Consider the following 23,060-nt stretch of genomic DNA (forward strand, 5'->3'; position numbering starts at 1 on the left):
CTCTTAAACACCTCCAGGAATGGTGATTCCACCACCTCCCTGAGCAACCTTTTTCAATGCCTGACCACCCTAACAGTGAAAATTTTTTTCTAATATTTAATCTGAATCTCCAGTATCTCATTTGAAAGTCTGGTCCTCTCAACTGTAGGCATGGTAGGGACTTGCCCCCACCTCATTACAAGCTCCTTTCACGTAGGTATAGAGAGTGCTGAGGTTCCCTCTGAACTTCCTCTGCTCGAGACTAAAAAAATCCAGATCCCTCAGCTGTTCCTCATTAGACATGTCTTCTAGACTTTTCAGGACCTTGCCTTTTGCTGGACAGGCTTCAGTGACTCAATGTCCTTTTTAAAGCGAGTCACTCAGAACTGAATACAGTACTTGAGAACCAATGCTGAGTACTGGGGGATGATCACTTCCCTAGTCCTGCTGGCTACACTATTCTTGAAACAAGCCATCTATCATTTACATGCCATTTACCTTCTTGGCCACCTGGGCACACTGCTGGCTCATATTGAGCCAGCTGTCGAACAGCACTCCTACGTCCCTTTCTGCTGAACAGCTCTTAAGCTGCTCCTCCTCCCCAGGCTTGTAGGGCTGCATGGGATTGCTGTGAACCAAGTGCAGGACCCATAACTGTTGCTTTGTTGAGACAGACATAGCAGCACGACACTTACTGTAATCCAAAGCTGTAAAAGTTTTTTTATTTTCTCTACTGCTGCTCTTATATCTCTTCACAATTGCTATGGGTTACTGAGATTGGCTGCTTAGCAAACAATGACCATTCAAGCAGTAAAACAATTAGCTATACAAGCAAAAGTATAGTTGTTATATATTATCTGCAAATTCTTCCTTGTACACACTTAACGTCCCATAACAAGAACATCTTCTCCTTACGTCTAGAACATCATCTTTCACTTATTATCTTCTTGGCTTTCTCTGTGGGTTTCACTGAAGCTGCAAAATTTCACGGTACAAAATCTCATGGGTAAATTCTGACTGTCTTTAGGTCTGACTCTGTGAGGCTGTCAGTCCAGCTGTCAGTCTCATCACATAACTTCACCTTACTAAACCTCATGCTGCTGTCCTCAGCCTATTGATTGAGTCTGTCCAGGCCTCTCTGCAGAGCTTTCCTACCCTCAAGCAGATCAACACTCCCACCCAACTTAGTGTTTTCTGCAAATTTACTGAGGGTGCCCTTAATCCCCATGTCCAGATCATCAATAGAGATGTTTAACAGGACCAGCCCAAAACTGAGCCCTGGGGAACACAGCTAGCAACCGCTTGCAGTTCCCTCATTATTCTGGGGTGGGCTCACAGACTTGTGAGTGTGTAATTGGCATAGCAAATCACTAACCATTTCCTCCTGGATTATGGGGGCTTCACTCATTGCCCAATCATCAACTTCCAGCTCAGGGAGCTGGGTATCCTGAGGACAACTGGTCTTGATACTGAAGACTGAGGTAAAGAAGCCATTATGTACCTCTGCCTTTCCTGTCACTACACTACCCTCTGCATTCAACAAATGGAGACACTCCTTGATCCCCCTTTTGCTGCCAATGTATTTGTTGTTTTTAACTGTAGTGGCCAAATCAAGTTCTAGTTGGGCTTTGGCCCTTCTAGTCTTCTTTCTACATGACCTTGCAACATCCTTATAGTTCTCCCAAAATACCTCACTCTCCTTCCAGAGGTAATATATTCTATTCTTTCCCCTAAGTTCAAGTTCTTTGTTTAACCAGGCTGGTCTTTTTCCCCTGACAACTTGTCTTTATATATATGGGGACAGCCTGCTCCTGAATATTTAACAATCCATTTTAAAGCACATACAGCCTTCCTGGACTCCTTTGCCCTTCAGGACTCACAGTCTGGTGAGCATCCAGTTATAGGGCCCCCAATATCAGAAGGACATAGACTGCAGAGCACCAGAGGAAGCCATGAAGATGATCAGAGGCTTGGATCATGTCTTCTATGAAGACAGGCTGAGAGAATTGGGGGTTGTTCAGCCTGGAAAAGAGAAGGCTCCAGGGGGACCTTATAGCAGCCTTCCAGTACTTAAAAGGGGTCTGCAGGAAAGCTGGAGAGGGACTTTTTGCAAGGGCATGTAATGATGGGACAAGGGGTAATGGCTTTAAACTTTTAGAGAGAATGTTTAGTTGCAAGGAACAAATTCTTCACTATGAGAATGGTGAAGCACTGGAACATGTTGCACAGAGAAGTTGTGGATATACTATACATGGAAGTGCTCAAGGCCAGGATGGACAGGTCTTAGAATATCTGGTCTGAAAGGTCTCCCTGCCATGGGGTGGGACTAGATGATCCTTAAAGTCCCTTTCAACCCAAACCATTCTGTGATTACAAACAGCAATCTCTGAACTGTGACACGAATAGGATGCTTGAAATTGAACTCACTAAGAAATTTGATGGGCAGATAAGGTATAAACATATGTAAAGCAGCACCTTTGAAAACTTCATGGTTTTGCTGAAAATCTGGAACAATATTCAGCATTTATGGCATATCCTCAGCTTCCTCTGCAAACCAGCATGCATCCTATCAACAGTGAAGAGGTCCCAGTCATGGATCTTGTGTAAGACCAACATTTTCTTGAAGTAAATGGTGAAGAAGCAGCTGATTTCATTGGGAAAAGATGACCTTTGGTGGCTGAAGATGATCAGGCAAGTGTTAGAGTGCCATTGTTGAGTTACCTGTTTCCCTGTCTTATATGAATGTACTTTACAATATCTTTAGAATTCCTTAGTTGAAAAATGTCACTTAGGGAACAGCTGGTTCTGCCTGTGACAGTATACTGATCTGATTAAATTTTATTTATGTGGCCATCATAAACAGGAAAACAGAGAACTCTTCAATTCCAGAAGCACACTCTACATTGGGGTGATCTTATGATGTGTATCCCATATCGCTGCCCTATGCCCAGAAATTAATTTCTGTGCCTTTCTATGCCTCTAAACTGAGCCTGAGAGGGGGAAGGAAAAAACTGAGCAAAACTTTTTCAAAGCAGTTTGCAGCTTGTTCAAGGTCACACACAGACAGCAATTTGTTTCCCAGCTGCGGCAGGGGCGGGAGGAAGCACCTGGCTTGCTGCTCCCAGGACAGTTTTTTTGGCCAGTGGTTCAGCTGCTTCTTCTCCGGAGAGAGACTGAGAGTTGAATTTTTCCTTCCCTGGAATTTCGTATTTTCTCCCTTTTCTACTGGACTGCTTGATTGCTTTAACATCAGAGCACATCGGGAGGACTTTCCACCGGGCACAGAGGGCCTGGCCCTGGGCCAAGCCCCAGCTCCGAGGAGACCAAAGGGAGGACTCTAACATTTTCCCAGATTTTTCCTCCACAGTGAAAGATTTTATTATTTAGCATTATTTTCCTTTCCCGTGTGTTTGTTAAATAAATAGTTTTATCTCCTTCACTTTCCTTCGAGGAAAATTTATTTTTCCTGAACCTGGTGGGGGAGGGGTGGTTGTGCCTTCTCTCAGAGGATATATTTCTAAATTTGGCCAAACTGGAACAAATTTAGTGGCTTTTAAAATGACTTTGTCCATTAATATTTTACCTCACAGAAGACAGTAGGGTATAGAAAAGTCCATCAGAAAACACCACTTTATTAGTAAGTGTGTAAGTTATGTTGGTTTTCAAGTGGAAAATAAGGTATGCTAATTAGTTTCTGGAGGTGAAAGAGGCACAAAGGCTTTCTTTGGTCTTGGTTGTAGTCCTCCTGAAGGTCCTGAGTTTCTAGGTTTAAACTGAAGCCCTGTTTGCCCTGAGAGAAGAACAGAGGTACCTTCAGTCATATTTAAATGCAGCTGCTACCACCCTTTTTCTCACTTGGCTTTCTTGATGGACATAGACAGGGATTATATGTCAAAGAACCATGTCGGAAAACCTCTCTGTAGACATCTTAGGTCCAAATTTCACTTTTCTCATGGTTGTCAGAGTTCATAGAAGGATTAGAAAAGTCTCATTTGTCAGCAAGTGGATGCTGGATAGGTGCTGGAGGTAGCAGTGCAGCCTAGAGATTCCTGGTTTGGGTGAACTGTGGATATGGATGTCTTGATTAGTTTTGAAGTTTGCCAGGGTCTGGTTGATCTATAATATTGTTCTTCATGTAGAGTGAAGAAGGGCTCAATTTCACTAGTAAACTAACTTGTAACAGCTTGTTTTATACTGCCTGTGGTATAGTCCGTGAAGGAGCAATGGGAATAGGCGATGTGTTACCAGCTCCTAGTCTCATGCCTGAAAAATGGACAGAGGAGAGAATATATTCAAATAAGTAGAAGAACAGAACCTTCAGGAAAAGGTAATAAAAAACAATGATGTTTGTAATTGTATTTATTCAGTAAACTGATACATTTTGCCACAGTCCTGCTGTGTTTGTTCCACAGACTGACTTTCTTTTGAATCTTAAGTCAATATATGAGTCCTATAGGTAACAAAAGAGGGAAGAGTTTGTGTTAGTAAAATGTTGACCAAGAAATAATATACACTTTGTTTTTTTCCATAATTATAAAAGAGCTTTTATTCTTCTGAGGATAGTACGAATGAAGTACATTCAGCCCAAAAAGCTTACTTCAGCAGTCATAAAAACACCACAATCTGTCATAGAAGAAGGGGTCTCTCTCTGTAATATTAAATTCAGTGCTTTTCAAATATCACTTCTATAAAGTTTGCAGTCCTGCAAGAAATGAAAAAAGTTATGTTTATGAAGATGAATTTAAACCTTAAGTCAAAGTGAAATTAAGAGTCTATATCTGGAATTCTTTTTTGAAACTGTCTTGGTGGGGTAGGAGTCCATACAGAAGGAAGCAAACCTGATGGAAGACATCACTGAAAAATCCTCTGCGTGTGTGTTTTAAAAGCTGTGTGGAGAGGTCATCTCCTAAACTGCCAATTTTTGGTGGATTCAAACACTACATTAAATCCAACTCAGACCATGAAAGGATTTTTATTTAATTTGTTTCTGTTTCTTCCTGCAATTCATGTGAAATTTTCCAGTTCCAGTCATTATTGTCTTGTTTCCTCAAAAATCACTTCAGCCTCTTCAGAATCCTAGAAAAGGTCTGACTCTGATCCTGACTGGCAGGCGAGGGAAGCTTGAGGTTCACATATTAGGGCTGACCTGGTAAATTCGCCAGAAACAGTGAAACCTCTACAAGTGCAAACTGCTCTCAAAATACTGGGAATTTGGATAAAGCAGAGCTTTTCTAGAAGGGCTTGTTTCATAGGGTTTGTAAGGATTCATAAGGCTTTTTCTGATGTGAATTGTGCTGTACTAGAAAGCATTTGTACCAGTGTGTTTTAAGGGGTAAAATTAGAACGCAGTTCCTGGCCTTTGGTGTGGTGTTGGTTATTTATTTATTTAAAATTTGTTTTTCCATTGTTTTCTTTGATTAAACTAGGTTTTCCAAGTAATTGGTAGCTTAAGAAAAGTTCAGCCCTACGATGGTGCAAAAATTTCCTCTGACAGTCTTCAACCCAGAGTTGTGCTTAATCTGAATTGTAGATAAACAATAATCCTTTCTCCAGCAGACCCAAGCCTTTGCCCAAATTTGTTTGGAACTGTCTTGGATATTTGAAAAGCAGATTAAATTTGAAGTTGATTATAAATACAAAGAAACCAGTACTAAAATTTTGCAATAGATCAAGAATCCAACTCAAACTCTGGTGAAACTCATTCTAATTAACCAATTGACTTCAGTGAAGTCAGGATTCCCCAAAACAATTGGTAAGGTCATAATTGGGGACTTTTTGCATTTTTCTGGCAAAGAAGATGGGTGCAGAGTTCTTGGAGAGACATGGATCTATATGGTTGTCAAGGAGAGGTTTGAAAGGCTGTGTCTCTGCCAAGAATTCCAATTCAGGTCACAGCAGTCTGACTTGCCTTCTTCGGGAAGACTTCTATGCCTGTCACTTAGTTCTGTGGGATGCAGAAATTCACGTGAGCTTAGGCATGCAGCAGAAGATTGTCATGATCTTTCTTGTCAAGAGAGATTATAGGAGAAATTTTAATTATTAAGATGCATATAGAAATGTATGACAACAACGTATGTACAAACATCCTGAATGGCTATTTTTGTCATTTGTGTCATATGACACTATCTGTGTCATCACTTTAGGAGTGTTTTTTTACACTAATAGAGATAGATATTGTTCATGCACAAAACTCCTAGCCAAGACAGAAAGTTCCACAACATCCATCTGTAGCATGAATCCTGGCTTGGTACAATGCTCATTTCAACACCAAGATTAACACAAGTTGGACATAAGATCTGTGCAATTTTTAACAGCTAAGGCTATACAGTGCCCTTGAGCTACAACTGTGGCAGGCAAGGCCAAAGAACAGAAGCAGAGCATTTACCTCCTTACAAGGCTGAGCAGTTCGGATGATTGCTGTAAATGATGCTCAGATCACACTTCCTCCCATGCCTCTTGTGGAGCAGCTGGTTTTCAGGGATTTACTAGCAATAAGCAGTTACTGGCGTCTGTTAAGCAATGAGTCTGAATACACAATTTAGATATGCTTCTCTACACATATTGATGCAACAGGGACAGCTACAGCCAGATGGAAGAACTCTCCTTTTTCAGACTTGCTTGAAAAGTAAAAGGAGAGGAACCTGTGGGAATTGAGACTGGGAAGGGAGAATTGGGAGATCACCTACAAAAGACCATACTGACTTATAAAAAGGTTGGAGAGGACAACCAGATAGAGCATTTTAAAATAATTTTTTTTTTAAAAAGTGATGGTGGGAAAAGAGATAGTCCTGTGAGTTCTTCAGATTCCTACATGTAAACACTTGATAGATTTCTTTACGTTAAGATTGGAATAGTTCACAGCATAACATATAAGCAAGTCATTTAGGAGTTTGAGTTCTGCTGAAAATCACAGGGCTGCTTTTAAGGGCATTTGAAAATGTGACCCATCTGTAGCATTTTTTGCATCTCTTAGATTCTAGTGAAGGCCTTGAAGGAAAGCCTGGTTTCTGCAAGAACACCGCTGGTTGCAACTGCTGTCCAAAAATAATGCTTCTGTGTTACCTTCTAAGCATGTCTTTTTTCAGAGGAATGAGGATCTCTTCTTTAGGAGGTCAGTGCTTTGTTTTGTTAGGGTAAGGGGGAACTTATTTGGTACCTTGGCCACATTTTTGTTGTACTACCTGTCAAAATTCTTCCTCCCATGTGTTCCCATTAACACTGTCGGGGCAGTTATTTTTCCTTTCTCTCATTGCACTGGTGTTACAAGTGCAGAGAGCCTACAGATTTGGATTCAGTTTGACTGGATGTGTAGAAGTAACTCATACTGTACAAAGAGTGTCTTTAAAGTGCTTTTCTGAGAAAGGGTTTTGCATAAATGCTCAGTGATCTCTAAAAGACTTGTTCCTAATTAGCTCTACTGCAGTGAAAATATTCTGCAAATGGAGAAGAGTGAAATTCCTGAGTTAAGTAAATTTGCTGAATAACTTGGAGTAGATTATCATAATGGTCCCACGTAGCCTCACATTCTATGAAATGTCAAATTTCAGTTTGAATAACCTATTTACTTTATGAAGTCAGATCTGCTCCTCTTCTGGGCCAGAGGCAGGGAACTTGACTCCTCCCTTAAAGCAGCCAAACTTCTAAGAGCTAGATTTACTGTCTCAGCCATAGCAGCTGGTATACAGAAAGGACAGGACTTACTTATTTAAATCTTTATATCTGAGGCTTCTGAAGACATATCCCACTCCTTCCCCCATGGTTTCTGTGCCATCTAGATACTTGTGAGACAGCTGATATCAGGATGGAGTAGGGTCTTAAGAAAAAAAATCTTGCACTTCCTCTTTCATTCTCTGTGTACATGCTCAGCACCTGTTCCCATCTATTCACCTGCCCAACCCAGTTCTCTCTCCCAAAATTTCCTCCTGTGTGGCAAAATATTCCCATGCTGAGACCACAGGACAGTGTTTTTGAGCTTGCAGGTAGCAGTACTGCCACCTCTCTCTCTCGCTTTCCTCACTTCCTTCCCTTTACCCTCATGTCTAATTCAGTGGAGCCAGCCATGTACTATCACATCTGTGTCATTCATGCCTACGGAGGGGAGGAAAAAAGATGGGCAACCTTCTTTACTCTCTGCAGAAAATAATGTTGTAGTGATATGGAAGTGGTGTGAACAGAGCAGCAGGCATCCTACAAAAATGATGAACCCTGCTGCAACCAGCAGTCTTGAAGGTAGGAGCCTCTGTGAAGGTAGTAGCCACTTCTCTGCAAACACGTTTTCACTAGCTATCCTAGAAACCCATCATCATTCGCATTCGTCTCCTCTGTAATGTCTCTGCTCCTGAAGACATGCAGAGTTCTAGGAAGCTTAGAAAAAGAGCATTGGCTCTCCATGCAAAGTTTAAAAGTTGCATTTTCCTAAGAGTGACATTTAATATCTGCCCTGCTAGTGAGGAAGCACTATCAGGACAACAGCAGTCCTGAGTTGCTGCACAAAGTAGTGTGGCTAAAAGGCTTGAATAATTTTCAAAATCTACCATGGTGCTGAAGGAGGGGAAAGTTTGGAGGTGAGGATGGGGAAGTGAACCTTCTTTTGGAAAGGGAATACTGTATCTTTGTGTAGAAATTTTTTCTCCCAGTGTTTAGGCTTGCTCAACAGTAATCCAGGTATATCAGATTGTAACCCAGAGTCAGGAAAGGATCTGGCACACACCCATGAGATTTAAAATTCTGCGTCACACCAGCTGTCTGTTAGCAGACAGAGGGGTAGGTTGTATTTGGGGGGAGGATGATTGGAGGGGGAAACAGTAACAAGCAACATTTAGATCTAAAAATAGCAACAACTAGATTTACTTGAGCTTAGGGCTAGATGCAAATTTGTTTAGTGACTTCACGCACACAGCTCGTCTAGCCTGATATAATTCCAGCCCATGTTTCCTGTCTTCATATTTCACCCAGAGTCTGCAGAATGATTCTCCCTGACCAATTTTCGTGCATGCTATAACATCACAGACCCATCCTGCATGAAAAAAGCTGGACAGCTGTCTGGCTCCTACAGAATCTGAATATGTTACTTTTACCTGGTAGCAATGATTAAAATAAGTTTTTAACCTGTACATGCTTGTTTCTTTCAGGGTCTAACAGCTTTTTGCCACTGGGAGAGTGGAATTCCTGCTAAACAGTATTACGTACTTCATGATCCATCATGATACATCAATATTGCCCATATATGTGCTCTGCAAAGTTCTACTTTGTCTTACTCCCAGTACACTCCTTGTTGATTCATTTTCATTGCTTTGTTCTTAGTGAAATGAACAGGATATAGCTAAAGAATGCCTAGTAAAGACTGTGTATCTCCTTTTTCTGAGACATTGTACTAGCAAGGAAGGGGCATCCCACTTGTTGACGTCAGTTGTTGCTGTGTAAACACACTGTGAAGCACATTTATGCTCCAAACAGCGACAGGAGGAATTCTTCCCTATTGGCCCCTCTGATCCCATGGTACACTAAGTGCCACATTGTCTTCCAGTGGGAGAGACTACAGAAGAAGCATGATGAAGTACCAACTATCCTGTACTTTGCAGGTCATCACCTTTACTAATGTCAGAGCTAAATGTTCCATAAGTCATTTGTAGTGGCCAGCTAGATAGCAGAACTCAGGCTAAAAATATATCTATTTTTCAAATAATAAGTATGTGAAAGCCATATACTATAATGGTTTTACTTTTGTCTTTTTTTAAGGATGAATACTGAGAACTGCTCTATATTCTTTTTATACCTTAGGACTTTATTTTCCTGAAATGTACTTTCCTGTAACTGGATTTTTAAGAGCCCATGCTTCTCTTGAGAATGTGATTTGTACAAAGTACAAGAGAATTAGCTTGTTGTGTATTGTGAAAAAGCAGAATGAGCAGTAGAACACATTCTTTCAAAGTGTTAGATTTTCAGAAGCAAACTAATTTTCCTTTTTACTTCATATTTTTCTTCAGCTGAATCCAGAGCAAGTACAATAGCAGGAGCTTTTTGCTGTTGTTGTGGTTTGGTTTTCTTATGGTTTTGGTTGTTTTGTTTGGTCTTTTGCATGAGAAGTGATGGAAAACTGAGTAAATATAGAAGAAGAACTTCAAGATTTCAGTAGTTGTATGGGCTATGTACAAAATCTACATGAGTGAAATCATATTTTTAGACATTTTTAGAACAAGATTTGCTGACTTCTTTTGTAGTTAAAAAGCCAATTTATTAAAAGCCCAGTCAAGTCTGTTTTCCAATACAAGGCCATTTCACTAGTGAATTTGAATTCACCCTTCTGAGCTGGGGTACTGAAAACTTTGGTAATACACCTGACGCATTAAGTTGTCCCTGCAGTTTTCCTCTGCTCCTTGCAGATCCTTGTATCTCAGACTGTCTTGCTCAAAACCATCCTAAGCATACAGTATTCAATACAGATCAATTAAGTAAACCTTTCCTATGTTGCTTTTTCTCCTCTTTCAGTATACTGTCTTGGTTTGAAAGGCAGGTGTCTGCTAAGGAAGGCAGAAGCCTCCCCTGGAATGGCAGATGCAACCCCCTTCTCTCCGAGCTATTATAATTTTGAAATCAAGGGGCTTTCAGGCAAAGATGTGGGAAATAGGAATAACAGTTCTTTACTATTACATATCTGTATGTGTATAACCAGTCAAACAAACAACAATAACTATGGCAGTAACAGCAAACAATCACAAACCCAGTCCCAGCCTTCTGGCTGTCAGGCCCTTTCCCCTCGGGTGCAGTTCCACTCGCAGCCGGCAGGGCGCTGGCGGCTCCCGGTGAGCAGGGCAGGTGCGATGGTTCCCCCGCGGCTGCAGGGGGCGCTCCGGAGCGAAGCTCGGAGAGCACGTGGCACTGATGCCCTGGGATCCCGGGAAGGGATGGGACAAAGAAGCTTCATCAACCCCTGGGCAGCCGATCCCGGTGTCCGGCCGGACCCTTGGGAGCAGCAGGCTGGAACGGCAGGCTGGAGCGGCAGGGACGAGCACAAATCCCGGGTGGTAGACACAATGTATCCAAACGGGGAACCCCCCCAGAGGTCTGGGCGGGCAGGCAGGACGAGCACGGCCACAACGCAGCGAAGGCTCAAAGCAACGGCGGGCAGGGCGGCCACAGCCTGGCTCCCAGCGGGGCAGGGAAGGCGGGCTTGGGATCCCGGGGCTTCTCCAGCAGAAAGGAAAAGCAGCCAAAGAAAACAAACTCCCTCTCTGTCCGAACGCAGGAGACAGGAGACCGAACTGCCCACACACCCAGGTGAAACAAAAAAAGCAGCCAGCTCTTTTGTTTTTCTGAAGTACCCAGCCATTTGTCCCCCTGGCAACATGTATGGGCAAAATTCCTTTAACAGGAAAAAAAAAGCCAGGAGAGCTGTTGGGGTCCCTCCCCTGCCATGGAGCCCTGGGAGAGGGGCCCTGAGGGCACAGACACGGGGATTCTCTGCCCCTGCTCAGCCTCGTTCCCATTGGTTGGTTTGTGTTCCCTGCGCGGGCAGAAGGACCCTTGGGCCCGTGACTGGAACAGTTCCTGAGCAGAGCTCCGGCCATGCGGCTGGAGAAATAAACATCTCTGAAACAGCTATCAAGAATCTGTCTGTCCATATATATTTCCTTTCCACGGGACTCCTGGTTTGATATATGCGTGTTGCAGTATCCCCACTGCAACAAATGGTGGAGAATTGAGAGCAGAACGATCCCCGATCCCTAAGCGACTGATTTCTGTGAGTAAACCCTGGAAACTTTGGATTCCTCTTCTTGGTTTTGCTTTGCTATTCCGTATCTAAACTATGGAGGAACGGTGGGAAGACTCTTGGCTCTCAGAGCCGCATATGGACATTTATCTTAAACTTAAAATGATTCCTTGAACAACGATTTGTAAATTTTAGCTTGATTCAAGCTCAAAAAGAACTGAAACACTTCCTGGCATGGTTGTTTAAGAACTTTTTCTATGTTTCTTGGGATTTAATTCTTACCAAGGGCTTTTGGAAAACCGTTTGGACACAGTTAATATTGGAGTCAAAATATATGCCGATGGAAGAATATTTTCGTGAATATTATTTAGTTACCGAGACTGTTGAGCAATGTCAGCTGTGTCCTGGCGAAGGGAAGCCTGGTGCAGGGACCGTGCGGCCCAGGCCACGTGCACCGAGTGCTCTGTGAGCAGCAGCGAGGCAGTTCCCGCGTGCGGGCAGAGCCACGCGAGCCACAGTGTCGGCGGCGGAGCGAGGCGCGGCGGGACCCGGCGGTGCCCGCACGGCCCAGCACAGTGTGTGGTGGAGTGAGCCCGGGAACGCCCGACCGAGAGGGGCGGCGCGTGGGCGGCGGCGGGCGGCAATGGCGGTGGAGCGGAGCCGCGCCCAGCCGAGATGCGCGCTGGAGCGGAGAGCGGGGGGGTCATCGCTCGGGGGCCCGGCCGAGACGTGGGTTGCAGCGCCCGGCATCGGCAGCGAAGCTGCGACCAGAGGAGGCGGCGCGCGGAGAACTGAGCGGCGCGGCCCGGCCCGGCCCGCGCAGCCCCGAACGCGACCCCGGGAAGAGCGCGCAGGCACGAGCAGCCCCGACAATTCCAACACGGGAGCGACCGAAGGAGAGAGCAAAGACGCAGCGAGACAGAAAACAGCAGCCACTCGGAAAAAAGGAAAAGATCATAGTAACTAAGACCTTAGGGATAGTAAAATGGTATAATGTTAAGCAAAATTATGGTTTTATAACAAGGTGTGACAACCAGCAAGACATATTCGTGCATAGAACTGCTATTAAAAAGAATAACCCTGAAAAATGCATCCCAAGCTTGGCAGATGGAGAAGTCGTGGAATTCAAAATTATACGAGGTAGAAAAGGGTTACAAGCGTCGCAGGTCACTGGGCCTGATGGTGTTCCTGTAAAAGGCAGTATATATGCAAAAAATCGTAGTCATGTTAGACAATATCTCCATTGTAAGTCCCCCCTACAGTCTCCCTTTCCTAATCCCACCTTTCCCTTTTACCCTATGTCCTATTACCCCCAGTGTATTCCCAATCCGTTTTTTCACCCATGGTTTCCCTCACAAAACCATGCTTTTGCCAATTGTTTCCCCAAAAATCCCTTTCCAATGCCGAGTGGGGGATGAAAAAGGGAAGGGAAGAAGTTAAACCCTCTCCTGCCTCAGTTTCCCCAGAAAGCATGCTCAGAGTTCTGTCTCCCTTCTGTCAGCCCTAAGATGTTCCACAGAATCTGATTGGACATTTAAAGACTCAGGAGGGTGGCTTGTTTTGTCTTGAAACTGTTCTTGTTATGTTTATCCAGTTGTTTTCATTCTCCTTTTATTAAAATAAAACGGGTGAGGTGTTGGGGTCCCTCCCCTGCCGTGTAGCCCTGGCAGAGGGGCCCTGAGGGCACAGACACGGGCTTCCCTGCCCCTGCTCAGCCTCGTTCCCACTGGTTGGTTTGTGTTCCCTGCGCGGGCAGAAAGGACCCTTGGGCCCGTGACTGGAACAGTTCCTGAGCAGAGCTCCGGCCATGCAGCTGGAGAAATAAACATCTCTGAAACAGCTATCAAGAATCTGTCTGTCCATATATATTTCCTTTCCACGGGACTCCTGGTTTGATATATGCGTGTTGCAGTATCCCCACTGCAACAGAGAGCTCCTAAAGCCCCAACATACACATACTGTGCCATGGCAAAATACACTGAAGTTAAGTTTCTTCTTCTGATAGCTGGTGGTATTTATTAAAGTTTCAGCAAGCCATGACTGTCCTTTGTTGAAATGAAGCTAAACAAAATTATGTCAGTTGATTATAAATCATTTTTATGTCAGCAGAAAATAAAGTACCTTTAACTAATACAGCTCTCACACTACCGCTTCAATAAAAATATTATAATTGTATATGGTCCTGCCCAAGGTCAGTAGGGGGTTGCTTTTACACTAGCCTTGGGAGATAAGATCAGTCCATGGGTTGAGTTTGTAGTGCCAAATAGTTCAAGTCAGTTGTATCCTTATTATCTGCAGGATCAGATCTCAAGAGCAACTCCCTTCTTACCAGTCTCCTTTCCCCCTTCTTCTTTCCCCATCTCCATTCTTGAATCCTGCTTTACTAGGGAATTGGTGTCCAGCACTCTGTGTGAAAAATGAAGGAATTTGGACTTGAGTGCAATTAAAGGTCATCAGCTCTCAAGAGAGCATATAGTATAATAACATCGTTAACCTCAGTCCACTCAGATCATATCCATAACACCTATTTGTAATACCTCTAGGTTCTCTCTGTACTAAATGGGTAAAAAAGGGATTTCAGCTATCTTGAGCTTGTACTGCAGAAGAAATTCCTTACTGACTGTGATCACAGAGGCTATTTTGTAAGAAAAATTTAATTCTTTGCCTTTCCAGCTATGATTAATGTCGCGATACGGTCGCGAGACAGTCGGCGATGAAAGAGACGGGGCAGATTGCTTGGATGCAATAAGCCGATTTTATTGATACAGGGTTGAGGTTTTATACCTTTCAGTTATATAAGCAGTTATATAAGCAGCAATCACTATAACAACCATATCTATGTTTCTTAATAACATTGCAAAACTAGAAGCTAGCACTAACTATCACAGGTACATACCAAGCATGCCTTTTATGCTGACTGTTTCATTATAGGCCTTACTGCCTGCCACGGTTTGCAGCCTAGCAGCGTTAGCGTGTCTACTTCTGACATGAGTTTAGCAGTGCTCTCACTTCTGCTTTCTAGCTGCATCTCCACAGATTAACATCTACTCAGTACATGTATTAGACATGAAATGAGCAAGTAGGAAACTGGTTTCTATGCCACAGGTAAGAGCCCTACAATGGCAAAAGGTCACAGCTAAGCAGAGGAATCACAAGAGATGTCAATTGATCATGTCCTGATGACTGAAATAATTTTTGGAGATGCAGCTGTAAGTTTCTTTTTTGTTGTTCTTAAGAAAACTCAGTAGTTAAGACTGGTGAAATCCAATGGTCAGCCAGATGAACTAAAGTTTATTAAAATAGTATTTTTCTTGGTCAAAATCGGAGTATATTTTCTGGCTTTGAATTATTTAAATACATTGTTTACTAATTGTGACCTGTTGTGTTTCTCAACTGTCTTGTTTCCATTTCTACTGAAATTATTCTACCAGTTTCAGGTTGTGAATGCTTCTTTTCTTTGTGTACCTCCACCATGCATACCCATACTTCAGAGCACACAGGCTTTTCTAATCTGCTTCAAATGACACAAGTGACTGCCTCATCCTGTCATGATTTCAGGATGTCCCCATGTAGTTCAGGGCCCAATTTAAAATGATTTCCCTTGTTTGTTAAAAATTCCACATAAACCCTCCATCAAACTTCAAGTATCAGCTGAAATCTTGCCTTCTTTCCTCACCCACTTCTTACTATTTCTTCTCCTCTGCTGTAAATAGTCTCTGAGATTGTATTGTTTTTAACTTAGCACGGTATTCTGGTAAAAAGCCCACGTGAAAGAAAAAACAAGTTACTTTTTTTTGGTTATTATTGACTGGAATGTGAGTAAAGCAAGAAAGGGGGTCATTCTGTTTAAATTAAAGAATTAAAAACCCGTCAGGAACTGATGGCATTATACCATCAGTATAGTCTAGTCATCTCAGCATATTTCTGAGTTCTGGTCAGGGCTCCCATGGGATCTTGTGCTTTGGCAGATGCTGTAGACTGTGCTGTGAGATTGGGGTTTTGTGAGTTGATTTATATTTGGTTATTAATATAGACTTTGGTAATGTAACATAAATGCATCACTAATCCTGTGGTGATTATGATTATTTGGTAATAATCATCACTACATGATTGAGAATATTGAGCTGCTGGGAGAGAAGATTTTCAATATAAGTGATCCTGTCAGTCAACTCGATCTGAGCCTACAGCCACATCTCCTTTGGAGTGATGCACAGAGGGATGGTGCCTACCCCCAGTACAAACTGTTACACCCCTGCAATATGACCAGAGATGGCACCTGAGCTTGCAAGCTGGGAAATGCTCTTAAATCCTTCTGTCTAGACATGGTCACCAAGAGAAAATCATGGGATATCTTGACCCATGAGTTGGAAGGGCTTGGGGACAAAAGCAGTAAATATGGATTGTGGTTGGCTCTTACAGAAAAAGGTAGTGGAGGGATATCAGTCAGAAAAATCATACCAGTGGGTAAAAAAGGAGCAGAAAAAATCTTCCAGATTTGACTTGTAGACAGACATTTTTCACTTTTGCCAGATTTCATTGTTTACATCACTATTTGTTTGCTAAAGTACAAAATAGGATTTCAGTAGTGTTAAAACCAGTTTTAGTATCAGAAGCCCAGCTCTGACAGGAAAGAAAGGAAAAGAACCTGAGAGAATGTGCATGTTATGAGATGGATATTTCACTCCAGTAAGGTGGCTTTTTTCTCTGTTTCCGAATGAGCTCGTCATAGGAGCCCTGCAGGGAAGCAGAGATTAATAGTCCTAGCTTGTGTGAGCTATGGATGTAGTAGGACTCCAATATTAAAGGACATTATTGTGTGCTTTTGTTAACAGATGACTAAGCTCCCCCCTCATATCTTACACATGCTAATTATAAAGCTTTTTAAATATAGGAGGAAAAGTCCTTCTTTCTCCTTGAGCCTATGAACAACTAATTTCAAGTATTCGCTTGTGGCAACTTGTCCTGGGGTGATGTTATGAAGCCGCTTTATTCCTTAACTGTCTGCTCAATGCCCAAGGATGCCGTGCCTTTAAGATGGACCCGGGGGGTGGCGCCGTGGGACGCGGGGTGCGGGTCGGTTCAATGGCTCAGCCCAACGGCTCGGGGGCTGTGGGGCTTGGCAGGGCTCGGGAGGGAGTGCGCCGGGAGCGCTGTGCTGCTTTTTGGGTTTCTTTTGTGTTCCGGAGAAAGGTTCTGTTGGTTTTTCTTGTGCTTTTTTCCCCTTTCCTTCTCCTTGCCTCAATGCCTCCCTTCCCTCCTCGCCGGTCCGGGGAGCCTGCGGGTGGCCCCGGCAGGCCCGCGGGGTGGCCCCGTCTGGTCTGAGCCCACGTGTCTGTTCCCTCTCCGGGAATTTGTTGTATTTTGAGGTTGTGTTTTGTCCCCCCCCCCGCCCCCCCCCGTTCTACCCTGTTTTGTTTGTGTGCTAATAAACAGTTTGTTTTTTCCACTTTCACTAGCTGTGACCCACTTGTCTTATTGGTGGAGGAAAAGGGGAGGCCCTTTTCCCTTCAGAGGAGACACTCATTCCGGAGCATTTCCTCCTGAAGTTTTGTCTCCAAAACTGAGACATAAATGTTTTCCTAAACAACTGTGGTTCCTCTGAAGAAGTAGCTTTTGCAAAATGATCCTTTTCAGGCAGGAGGAACACTCCCTTTTCTCTAATCGGTGTCAGTGACAACACTAAGGGTATGGCAGGCAAGCTCTGATGAAGCTTGCTGCATCAGCTGAAGAAGTTAATGTACTGGTTGTTTTTCCTCTCTGGTTCCACTGCAGAGTGAGCACTAAGGAGTATACCTCAGATTCGGCAGTACAAAACCTGGCATCTTTGCTAAAAGTCACCATTGTTGGCAGTTGAAGCCAAAAGGTTGAACTTTGCACTGAAGCAACTGATGCCCAGAGGCGTCCTCGTGTCTGCCAGCCGGGCTGTGAGGGTGCAGACCTGTTGGCAGGGCATCGCATACAAGGCAGCTGCCGGCAATAACTTTTTAAACCACTGCAGCAGATTCATTTTTTGCTAGTCTCTTGGTCCCCTAAAAAGTTGTTGCCCTCTTTTTCACTAAGAAGCACAGATCCAGCCTGAAAATACATGTTGTGCTAGATCTAGGCTTACGCACTCTCAGCTGTTGGTACAAAGAGAGCACAGGCCACTGAGTTTTAGGGACTTCAGAAGATCTACCTGGCTTGTTAAACTGCTTTGACCAACTCTGTGTACACTTTGAACCCGTTGCAATGGCCAAGCAAAACAAAACACATTAGATGAAGCCACTCTGAGGGCTGATTGTGAGCTTCAGCCTTAAAATTGAGCTATTCCACCATCTCAGCAGGCTAAGGACATTCTTCTGGCACTTGTCATTCCTGAGCTGGGAAGTATCAAGTTATTGAAAAGGGTCATCTGCATTCTAATGTGGGTACCTTAGGCCATCAATCACACATCCACCAGCTGGTGGCCTACCTCTGATCACTGCACTGAACATAGAAGCCTGCAGAGATTTTGCCAAGGGCAGATATAGCCCCCAATCTCTAGCAGAGTGTGAGCAGAGCATGAGATTCTCATTAACTTTCAAATTTTAGTATAGATTTTCAAGGATGAAACTAGGCAAAGATCCTCCTATTACTTCTGCAGCACCCACAGTTTTATCCATCTTTTGAAAAGATGCCATTAAGACCAAACCCTGTGAAATGAATGTGGAATAACACCATATTAACCAAACCACTATTATGAGTAAAAAAAATATTAAGTGTTTAGGTAATTTTTCAGAGGCTGTGTAGGAGTGAAATAGCAATTCACATAGGTAGTTGATATTATGGAGTTGTATGATTATGGGGCAAAACCAGGTCAGCTGATAGAGTTACTGAATTGCCCCAACCCTTCTGTCCTCACTTCTCTGTACCTACTCAGTTGTATTAACTCACTCAACTCTCTCAGAAGACTAAGGTCTGAGAACATTACTACCAAATGCAGGCACAGATTTTGTGTGTTCCTATTGTATTCTCTTCATTTCCAGGTTCCTAAGTGCAGAGGAAGGCCAGGAGCTTTTTTGCAAAAACTCAAATGTATTGTTACTTGGGCTCAAGTCATGAATTGTTGTGCAAAACCCTGTATAGCTAAAACCACAACCCTGAAGAGCTAACAAATGGGAAAGTTCTGAAGAGAAAGTACAGGAAAAAGCAATTTGGCTGAGGGTGCACTGGAATTAAATGGCAAAAGTAGAAACATAACCCTGAGAACAGACAACCTTGAAGAAGTTGAAGGGCATCAAAGCACAAAGAAAAATTTTATATGTCTATTTATTTCAATGGGAATTGAGTGGCCATACAGCTGTAGTTAGCTACATCTTCTTGATGATTAATTACCTCCAAAAATCTGTCCTAATTTTATTTTGGGCCAGTATACTGTCTTATTTCTCTGGCTACAAGAAGGATTCATCCTCAGAAGAGGAGATACTGAAATAGTTGGCTCAACATTCTTGTTAACTTTATGGTTTTTGAGTTAAAAAATTTCATCTTACCCACCACTTCAATTACAAAATATCTATTTTTAAATGTCTTACTGGTTTTTTTTTTTTTTTAAATTAGGCTCTAGCAGCTATCTTGTACTAGGATTCACTTACTTCGTGTTACACTTGTGCACATGTAACTGCATTAAGTTCAGTGAAGTTATTTTTAGTTTACACTGGTTGTATAGGGCCTACCCAGTGTGAGTCACCTGCTAATTCTCTTCAGCATGAAAAGAAATCTACTTTGTTCTAATTAATTATTTTTAGTGTAAGCTAAATACAAACCTCTGAATAATACATTCCACAGCAGGTAGCAGGAACTGAGTGGATGTGGCAGTCCGAGCATGATGTGTGCAGTGAGAAAAGAAACTTACACAGGTTTGGTAATACCAACAAACCTCTTCTCAGGCATGAGCACAGGATAGCCCACAGATGTGGGAAGCTGTAACATTACCTCCTTTAAATCTCTCATTCTTTCTCTCCTGGGAAGGAGGTATAGCTTGGGTTTCTTCAAAAAATCAGAAGTCCCTTGAGCTTGACTGGAAGGGTGCTTGTTTCCAGGTTTATCCTAGAGCATCTGCTAAAAGCAATTTTGTAGCTAGTTCCTCTCTTCATAGGTTCATCCTGGGGACATAAATCAAGATATCTTGTCCCACATATTTTTTTTTTAATACAAAACCCCTCAAAAATAACAAAATAACCCCAAAAAAATACAAACAAAAACCCCACAAACCCAAGCAAACCTAAATCCATCCCCCTCTAGTTTCCTCTTGTTAATGCACACATGGTTGCTGATTTAAGCCAGTCTCTGATGATGGCTGTGGTGTTAAAGAAGTACTTTCTAATTCCTTTGTTTCCAATGGTCTCATTTAATAGTAGTCATGTCTAAGTGGTGGTTTGTAACCATAAGTAAGATAGATGTTGACACTGTGTTTCCAAAAGCAAACTGAATACTATATTTACAAACAGTTATATGTTATCAACACCATCATTTTGTAATGTTGGTGAGTAGCAGTGTTAGACCTTGTTTTTGAAATGCTGAAAGTTCAAGCATACAGAACTTTTTTCCTGGATATCAGAATTTGCTAATGGTGTTCCTTTTAAAGTATGTGCATACAGTAGTGATATTGAATCTATAAACAAGGATTCCTCTAGTTATATTGTCTTCAAGTGTAAAATGCAAATTCAGTGCTTGGAAATGCAGTCACTAACTTGGTACATGTAAACCTTAACTGACTGGACTGCAGGTGTGGAAACAACAACAATAAAAAACTGTATATATGTTTTTTAAAATTTCTATGACTTAGGCAAATTCTTTTTTACCTAGTACTGTCATCAGTGATAGTACAGCTTTCTAATGTATTAAAAATATTCTTGAATGAAAGGAACATTAAAGGTGTAACTCATCAGAAAAGTCATGTTATTAATCAAATGTAAAGAACACCCTAAGACTGGAGTTAATGAATTGTATCTTTGCTCAAATGGCTGAAAGAGAAACATTTTATAATATTACATGAAAGTCACTACCCAATGAAGGGAAAAATAGTTCTGGCAGTGTTGGAATAAACCATAAGAGCCTCTCAGGGGAAAGAATTAACTTGCAAATAATTTCATTTGAAAACTTAAACAAATTTGGATTTCTTGGGAATATAGTCTTTTAATTAGTGTGGATCGGAATGGCCAGTCAGGTAGGGTATTTTCAGCAGGTTTTTTTGCCAGAAAACATAATGAAGTTCTGTATTTGTCAGAATATAAACTTCCTAATGCACAGTCTTCAAAACAAAAGTTCTACTTTTCACCCTTCTGAAATGAAAATGAAAGATTTTCATAGAGTAAGATTTGTCCAGTTGTTCCTGCTTTTATGTGTCAACATTCTTAATGTCAGTAAGCTATAAACTTCATAATGCTATGAATATTTGCTCTTTTATTCCTTTGCATCATTTCAAGTTTAAATAAGTAATTCTTCACACAGTAAATTGTAAATGAAATATTTTTTCATTTACAGCTATTTAGTATTTTTATGATTCCAACATGGTCAGAATATAGAAGTGGGTACAACCACGAGTACAATTTGTAAAGATATTTGTTGGATGAAACATTTTACAGTCAGGGGACATTATTCATGGCTCTTTTTAACTAGAAAATGGCACTACATTCCTTTATGCCGTGTTTCTTATTTATAAGGAAAATTATTCCTTGTTTGGGTTTTCTAGGCCCACCCTAGCCACAATTTTCCATGTACAGTAGTATCAGAGAAGGAAAAGCAAACTTGATGCTAATAGCTGTACACCTATTTTAACACTATTACCTACACATTGAAAATGTTGGGAATGTTTCTTAGTGTATTGCTAAGTAACAGGGCATACCTCATCACAGTCCACATTGAAACTTGTTTCAGTCACGGCTTGTGAAGTTTAAAGATCATTAATTTTACTTTAAAACATAAAAGCAGAGCTGAGTTAAAGTAAATCAATGCCCTGTTTTGCCAGCCTCTGTGCAAAGCCTTTGGAAACAGCTGCAGAAACAGCAGCTCACAAACAACATACAATGCTGATACACCCCTGCAGGTAACTGTATAGCCACATAGATAGCTATGCAGAAAGGCATGTATTGCCTTTTTGTGTATTGCCTTACTCTGTGCATTGGCAGCCTGTGTCATTGCCTGCTGTTGAAGACAAAATGCACCATGGTAAGAAGAGTAAGAGGTTTACAGCCTTTGCTGTAACTAATGTGGTGTAAGTATTGGGGTGGAGAAGAGGTCCTGTATGCTTATCTACCCTTGCCATTGAATTGTTAAAAAACCCGGTATTTACAGACAAAAACTTTTTAACTAATTCAAGTTAGAAAGTGGTATGTTTATTATGCCAGCGGGTGGCACGGGAGTTGCCTCCTAGAGACGTGCCAGCCGCTTACACGGTTATTTGCCTTTTATTTATTTTACAAAGTGTTACATATTAATTATATACATATTTTAGCACCTTCCATTTCTGCTTTCTATTAAAATGAGGTTACTAGTCCTTTGCGCATGCACAGTTTTTTTCTTGATTTGGGTCGGTGGTCTTGATTTGAGTCAGTGGTCTTGAAAGATGAAGTCAGGGATTTTTTCATTACCATGAACTTTCTACCTTTTATTGTGGGCAAGCCTTGGCAAGCCTTCTGGAGACGGTCCATACCCCCTGCCTGTATTTAATTATGCAATCTAGGTGATAGTTATCATTCTATTAGCTTTTTTTGTCCTTATGACAGTTTATTTACTATAAGCCAAGTTTCAGATAGGTACATAACAGTGAATAGCACTATACTTCTTAACTAAATTTTTAACTTTCCGTTAACTTATCTTTTGGTTCAATCAGTACAAGTTGCTTCTAACTTCTAGCTAAAGTTTAACTCTTCATAATCTTGACTCACCATTCCTAGTCCTGGGGTAAGGTTTGTAAGGTCTCAAGACAGGTGCAACTAAGTGAAGCTCTGTGGTGTGGTATGTGGAATTTGTTGGAGTAGAGAACTTGCTAGGATCTAGAGTTTCTTTTTAGAGAGAGACTGTTCTAAAACCACTGGGGTTTTCTACTGAGTGACCACAGACAATATGGTTGGACACATTTCATCACTCCATGTGAGTGGGATCTTCTTCACAGATCTTATCTTACTGATCTGTTGGATGAGAGACATGAAAATTGCAACTAGTAAGTACAGGTAGTTTTCTGACACTTATTCATTTAGAATAAATTTTTTTTTTTCCTAGTTGCAGCAACCCTTTCTCACAAGAAAGGGCAGTACGTGCATAGAAACAAACACGATTTTTTCTCCTGAATTTAGTGGCAACCACCACTGAGGTTAGTAGAAGGGAAAGGCTCCATCAAGTTTGGGACAATCTT

The 23,060-nt window shown here is 42.0% G+C and overlaps 1 protein-coding gene across 6 annotated transcripts in view; it reads left to right on the top strand.

Moving 5' to 3' along the window:
- PDE1C (phosphodiesterase 1C) overlaps window positions 1–23,060 on the top strand; it is a 342,008-nt gene that overhangs the window by 106,922 nt on the left and 212,026 nt on the right. The gene's annotated exons all lie outside the window — the stretch shown is intronic.

The sequence above is a fragment of the Corvus cornix genome, chromosome 2 (genome assembly GCF_000738735.6).
Source record: "Corvus cornix cornix isolate S_Up_H32 chromosome 2, ASM73873v5, whole genome shotgun sequence".
Taxonomy (NCBI): domain Eukaryota; kingdom Metazoa; phylum Chordata; class Aves; order Passeriformes; family Corvidae; genus Corvus; species Corvus cornix.